The following is a 6,414-nucleotide window of genomic DNA, read 5'->3' on the forward strand; positions in this document are numbered from 1 at the left end:
TGTTTTATCTTCTTTCCAGGCTAGTAGCTTTATCGGGAAGCCCCAGCGGTATGGTATTTTTTTATTCCGTAGTTCTGAGGTTATAACACGGAAAGCTCTTCGACGTCGGAGTGTCTCTGCGGAGAGGTCTGAATACACTTGGATGTGTTGGTATTTCTCCGGCAAGTTTTGTGTCGGTCTTTTGGATCGGAGAAGGGCCTCTTTAACATGATAGTAGTGAAGTTTGGTTAGTACATCTCGTGCAGTGGACGCAGGTAAATGTTGGGGCTTCGCTACTCTATGGGCTCTGTCCATAAGAAACATGTTATTTGGTATGTCGGGGGCCATGGCTTGGAACAGTCCCGTGAGGTATGCCATTAGATCTGTCGGTGGACATCTTCAGGGACCCCACTTATCCGCAAGTTCTGGCGCCGTGATCTATCTTCTAGATCCATAGCTTTTAGTTCGTGTCTATCAATCTGGTCTTCTAATTCTTCCAGTTTTGCTGCTAGGTTGCTGTGGGCTTCGGCGAAGTCCGCCATTTTGCCTTCCATGTGGGCTGTGCGGGTTCCGAGTTCCATAATGTCGCGGCGGAGATCTGCAATAGCGGATTGCACCGTGGTTTGGATCTTGATCGCCATATCATCCAACATTTTCTGGAACTGTTCCCCCTGGATACGGATAGTGTTTTGAGGGGATTGCGGCCTGTCGCGATCCTCTTCCTCCCCACTTCCATCGCCATCTTGGATCGCCTGCACCGTGGCCTTTAGATTAGCTGGTTTGGCTGCGAAGAAGGAGTGCTTCTCTTTGGCTTCTGCCATTTTTCGTGCCCCCCGTTGTGACATGGTGGGTACACAAGTTAAGCGGAGGGGTTTCGTGCTGTTTAGCCGCTGTATGTGCTGTTTTTTCAGCCGTCAGCCGGGGAGCTCTGTCCCTATGCGGCCATTCAGCTCGAGCGCAGGCTCCGCCCCCCAGCTCTTTGTATTTTATGAGAATCTCTGTACTGCGTAGGAAAGTAAAATTCTAGGGGATTAGTCTGGTGCCCCATAATCTTAAAACTTTACCAGTCTCCACTGGTGGAAGTACTGATCAAAGACGCTTTTAGCCAATGAGCCAACCCTGCACTATAGCGCTTAGCTCAGTGGAGCTAACAAAAGCTCCTTTCTGGAACTTTTGGCTCCATGGAAGGAGGCAGCCAGCATCAGGTGGCCCCCAGGAATGTTGTCAAACCACTTGCAAAATATTTGACTACTTATCCTGGGAAAATGCCGGATAGTTCTTGGACCATATCCACCACAGTAGGCTGTATGTTATGGTGCTTGGAGTGTTCATTTAAATTGAAGAACCTGGGAAAAATCAGTAACTTGAGTTATTTTCCCTTCGATCAGGGGTAAGCAAACTTCGACACTCCACAGCCTGCAGAGAAAAACAATAAACCTATTAAAAATAAATAAAACACACACACTTGCCTCACTCTCTCATACATCTTTTACATCTGTTTCTGCTGTTGATCTAAAAGATGTGAAAAACTCACTTTTCAGTGTTTTCTAATTTTGCAAGGAAATAAAATCCTTCTCAATCCCAGAATGGCAATTAAATGTCTCTTTGGATCAAGAAGCTGTTACCCCACATATTAAATATTAAATCACATATTGGAGATGTAGTCCTCTTGTTACATTGTGGACTACATATCCAGTAACGCGCTTACAGCCATAATTCTGGCAAAGCATCATGTAAATTGTAGAACACCACATCTGGTGTGCCAAAAAGTTGCTTACCCCTGCCCTAAAATTTTTTATTATTATAAGGCGCGTAATTTTATTTCACAATAAATAGCTCATATAATGCACATCTTAACCCTTCCGGAAGTTCAGGCATGCTATGCCGTTCTTCAAAAGGAGGATTTTAACAACGTTAGCATCAGCATAGCACACCATAACGATCTGGCTCACCCTCCGGCCCAAATATTTACCCAAGGTGTCATGATCAGGGAACCTGCCCTAAAAACCCAGACAGTCCCCTTGGGGACACTGGGATACATGACTCATATCGGCTGAACTGGCTGGAGGACTGCCTGTTTTGTCAGTGCAGGTTCCTGATATATAATCTCATCAGCCTAAATTTACTATTAAGCCTATAACTCAAAGACTCAATTTGCAAGGCAATAACCTTACTATACAACTGGGAGCTATCCCTGGTGACTCTTGGACTGAGGTTCCCTGGATTCATAAGGTTATCTTAAGTACCTGTGTCCACTGTGGCCTGCTACCTACACCACTGTTGAAGAAATGGACTATCTCCCATCTGGGATCTGCATCAACTTTGGTTTGTGCTTTGTCCCCCACCCTCCTGCCTCCCTTTGGACTGTGGGGGGACAATCAAATGCCCCGTTTCCACTGAGTGGTATGGACTGGTATGCTATTTTGAGTATTTCCTTTATGAAAGTGGCCCATGCAACCGAACCAAACCGCACCATTCCTGGGCTCCCTTCAGAAGTAGGTCCATAGGAAATGATACAGTACGGTTAGGGCGCGGCTACTGGCATCACACTATACAATCCATTGATTGGCGGACAGGAAAACATCAATGCTCACGACAAATGACACGCTAGGCATTTGGTCTAAACCCCAAAATGGCGGTCCGACTTGCAGTGGAAACGCTTACCTGAATAGGCTGGACCATTCTAACCCTTCCAAAACCTGACCGCCCTGAACGATACCACTTGTTTCTACAAAGATGTTAATAGCCACACCACACTATTGGCAGAAGGCCAGGGCCTGCTGGCCCATGCAAAGACAGCCATACACACACATATATATATATATATTGACGTTGTGGATGGCTTATGCAATGTATGATCATATAATGTAACTAAATCCCCATTATTTTTTTTGCCTACATTGTGTTTTTGAAAAAAACTTTTAAAAACTAATACAATCTGTCAACATTGAAGTTGCTGTTTAGTAGATAGGAGAGTGCGCTGGATCTTGTGTATTGTTTATTGTATAATATGGCCCCCAGTAGCACCCCATTTAAGCATGTTCAGGTGAGTGCAACCATCCCCCATGTTTCATATATATATATTTGGAAGTCTAGCCAACTCCTTGGTTTTGCACCCCTCCCTGTTACAGGTGCCTCATCTCAGGTCCCTATTTAGCCTTGTACTGCAGAGAGCCTCAGATGGCATTTTTCCCCAAGTAAGTGGGTTAATCTCATAAGAGCAGACATTAGACTGCGAGAGTAGGACCTGCCAAAGATGGGGTACATTGACGTTGTGGCAGGCTTATGCAATGTATGATCATATAATGTAACTAAATCCCCATTATTTTTTTTGCCTAGATTAGGTGTTTTTAAAAAAAACTTTTAAAAACTAATAAAATCTGTCAACATTGAAATTGCTGTTTAGTAGATAGGAGAATGCGCTGGATCTTGTGTATTGTTTATTGTATGTATATATATATATATATATATATATATATATATATATACACACACACACACACTGAACAAAATTATAAACGCAACACTTTTGTAATTGCCTCAATTTTTCTTTTTCTATGTACACAAAAGGCCCATTTCTCTCAAATATTGTTCACAAATCTGTCTAAATCTGTGTTAGTGAGCACTTCTCCTTTTGCCGAGATAATCCATCCACCTCACAGGTGTGGCATATCAAGATGCTGATTGACAGCATGATTATTGCACAGGTGTGCCTGAGGCTGGCCACAATAAAAGGACACTCTAAAATGTGCAGTTTCATGTATTGGGGGGTCCGAAAACCAGTCAGTATCTGGTGTGACCACCATGTGCCTCACTCAGTGCAACACATCTCCTTCGCATAGAGTTGATCAGGTTGTTGATTGTGGCCTGAGTAATATTGGTCCACTCCTCTTCAAGGGCTGTGCAAAGTTGCTGGATATTGGCAGGACATGGAACACGCGGTCGTATATGCCAATAGAGCATCCCAAACATGCTCAATGGGTGACATGTCCAGTGAGTATGCTGGCTATGCAAGAACTGGGATGTTTTCAGCTTCCAGGAATTGTGTTCATATCCTTGCAACCTGGGGCCGTGCATTATCATGCTGCAACATGAAGTGATGGTCGTGAAAGAATGGTACAACAATGGGCCCCAGGATCTCGTTACGGTATCTCTGTGCATACAAAGTGCTATCAATAAAATGCACCTGTGTTCGTTGTCCATAACATATGCCTGCCCATACCATAACCCTACCGTCACCATGGGCCACTCGAGCCACAATGTTGACATCAGCAAACTGCTCACCCACACAACACCATACACGCTGTCTGCCATCTGACCTGTACCGTGAAAAACGGAATTCATCAGTGAAGAGAACATCTCTCCAAAGTGCCAGACGCCATCGAATGTGAGCATTTGCCCACTCAAGTCGGTTAAGACGACGAACTTCTGTCAGGTCGAGACCCTGATGGGGGCAATGATCATGCAGATGAGCCTCCCTTAGATGGTTTCTGACAGTTTGTGCAGAAATTATTTGGTTATGAAAACCGATTGTTGCAGCAGCTGTCCGGGTGGCTGGTCTCAGACAATCTTGGAAGAGAAGATGCTGGATGTGGAGGTCCTGGGTCTGCGGTTGTGTGGCCAGTTGGATGTACTGCCAAATTCTCTTAAACACCTTTGGAGACGGCTTATGGTAGAGAAATTAACATTCAATTCACAGGCGACAGCTCTGGTGGACATTCCATGCTCTCTCAAAACTTGCGACATCTGTGGCATGGTGCTGTGTGATAAAACTGCACATTTTAAAGTGGCTTTTTATTGTGGCGAGCCTAAGGCACACCTAAGCAATAAATCATGTGGTCTAATCAGCATCTTGATATGCCATACCTGTGAGGTGGATGGATTATCTCGGCAAAGGTGAAGTGCTCACTAACAGATTTAGACAGATTTGTGAACAATATTTGAGAGAAATAGGCCTTTTGTGCAAATAGAAAAAGTCTTAGATCTTTGCGTTCAGCTCATGAAAAATGGGGGCAAAAATAAGTGTTGCATTTAGTTCAGTGTACCACACACATCTATATATATATATATATATATATATATATACATACATACATACACACACACACACACACACACACACAGCTCCCTTTTTATACCCCCGCCACACACACTAAAGACCCTGTGACCCACTGCAATCTGTGTATGTATTCAGCAGTCTGTCTCTGTGTGTATGTATTGCATTGGTTAAAGGGTACCAATAAATACAAGCTTAACTTTATAAATAATTGCCTTTTTTTTATTCCCACAAGTCGATGTGTAGGCAGTACCCTAGTGCACTGCTTTGCCCAGGGGCCTATAATGCAGTTAAGATGGCCCTGCATGAGACTGCCATTCAAGATGGTCAACACATGTAAACATGATATACAGAATCGTGCACCACGAGGCTTCCACCCTTGGAAAGCATACTCACAAAAACTAGCTCAGTTTGACACCATATGCAAGAAATTCTGGGTAAAGCTGGAGGAGCACTTCGCTTCGGCACAATCAGTTCCTATACCCAAGCAGCATGGTGGCCTGAGCTGGGCATATCTGTCACTAAGAACCCTCTCTCCACCCTTTTGTACGCACTCAGATGGAGAGTCCTTCGGAGTTTGCTCCCAACACACCATTGTCGCAGGTGGAGGGGTACAGGGCACAAAAGAATATATCCTACTAAACAAACCTCTAGCTCCAAGCACAATTGTACCAATGGTAATGTCGCTGGTACTGAAGGCCCTCAGACCCAAGAAATAAAGATAACCCTTGAACAAGCCTGGAGCGAGAGGAGAGTCCTTCATTGGCTCTACCATGGATGATATTTTAAAATGGATACAGCAACTACACGCATACATTGCCGAACTTAGGAATCTGATGACAGTCTCTCCATTATATATTTATCAGTTTAATTCCTTACTTAGCCATAGCAACTTTATACAAATAGCACTACTACTGATAAAGTGAGAACTTGTGGTTTAAGATATTGTATTTTGCATGTTCTTTTTATTATTTTTTCTTCTTCTCAATTATACACAATTGTCTTCGTTACCACCAAGAGTAAGACCGGTCACCTGATTATTATAACCTGATAATAATTATAAATGACCAATTGTACAAATATATGCCTAATGTATGTGTATCATGTGTTGCTTGTGATATACCCTTTAAAAATGTGCAGCGACATGTCATCTATATTTATATTCTATTTTAGGTATTAACGATGTCAACTGGCAACGTTATTTATGCACTGCAAAAATATAGAAAGCCCCATTTCTCCCCACAGTGTGGGTGCACTTAATATGAAAGGGATAACTGATGGATAGACATATAGCTCAAATGATAGGTTATGTTTTGGTTCAGAACAATTTCCTTGGTCCTAATTTAAGGGATTAGCGAATTGATGATGCTTAGCTATAA

The sequence above is a fragment of the Pelobates fuscus genome, chromosome 3 (assembly GCF_036172605.1).
Source record: "Pelobates fuscus isolate aPelFus1 chromosome 3, aPelFus1.pri, whole genome shotgun sequence".
In the NCBI taxonomy this organism is placed as follows: Eukaryota; Metazoa; Chordata; class Amphibia; order Anura; family Pelobatidae; genus Pelobates; species Pelobates fuscus.